General features: G+C 39.0%; 1 pseudogene; it reads right to left on the reverse strand.

Annotated features, from left to right (window-relative positions):
* Positions 1-266: 266 nt before the first annotated feature.
* On the reverse strand, positions 267-386 carry LOC114493493 (annotated as a pseudogene).
* Between the last annotated feature and the right edge of the window lie 754 nt (positions 387-1140).

Here is a 1140-nt window from a genome sequence, read left to right on the forward strand (position 1 = left end):
AACAACAGATTGTGTCTGGGATGACTCATTCTCAAATGCTGTGGCCAGGAGAAATCCCCAGGAAGGGGCATCCCACAGAACTCGCTGAAGGAAGACACTATGGGTATTAAAGCCAGAGGGCAGACTTACTCATTCTGACATTTCTGTAGGTGGTTTGTGTCAGGTCCTTGCCCATGACCAGAACTCCTAGTTAGATTTTTATATTTTGCTTTTCTTTCTTTTTCTTTTCTTTCATTATTCCTTTGGGGGTGGGGGTAAGGGTGAGCAAGGAGTGTACTCCTGAAATAAACAGACAGAAAGGACATCAGAGTAGCAGTCTGCTGCTGAAATTAAACTGATAAGAACAGATACTACACTTGATCTTAGCCAAAAAAATGAGAAGCGATGCTGCTGAAATTAAAGGGACACTCACGCATTTGCCAAATGCTGTGACCTAACGATTACTACTTTAACAGACATGAGGAAAAGAAGGTAAGTGCTGGGGGTATGCTGGTTAGCTAGTTGGAACTTTGATGCCTTGCAAACAACTAGAACTGCCAAGTTTTGCTAAGGTTAACTAACACTAATCAACCTGCCAGCAGACAGATGACAAAAACACCTGTCTCAGATGACAAAAAGCTTAATGTCTCAGATTCCTCTTCAAAACTTCCCTGCTTTTTTTTATGTTTTAGGGAGATAAAAAGACTTCCCTAAAATTTTATAAACATAGATTTGAATTTACATTGGTAAAATTCACCAAAGTTTTACAGGCAGAATAACCTAGGATGACTCAAATTTAGAAACTAAACTAAAGTGGTGCTTAATTAGAACAAGTATTCTAACAAACCATAAGCAAAACCAGCTGAGTAAAATGCCAACTCACAGAGGAGGAAACACTGATGAATAATATATGCAAAGTTGCTTGCATTCCTAATACTCAAGTGACTGCAAATTAACACCACACAATGTTTTATGTCCCTTAGATTAGCAAATAATTCAAAGTGTGAAAGTCAGAAAGGTATGGAGGATGGGTGCTTTTATGTGCTGCTGAAGGTGGCTGAGAAAAGTGCCTGAGCAGAATCTAAATTGAGAATGCGCATGACTCGGTATTCAGAATGTCATACCTTAGTGATCATATCCTTGTGAAATTCTTCCTCGTAA

This window comes from Phyllostomus discolor, chromosome 1 (assembly GCF_004126475.2).
Source record: "Phyllostomus discolor isolate MPI-MPIP mPhyDis1 chromosome 1, mPhyDis1.pri.v3, whole genome shotgun sequence".
NCBI lineage: Eukaryota > Metazoa > Chordata > Mammalia > Chiroptera > Phyllostomidae > Phyllostomus > Phyllostomus discolor.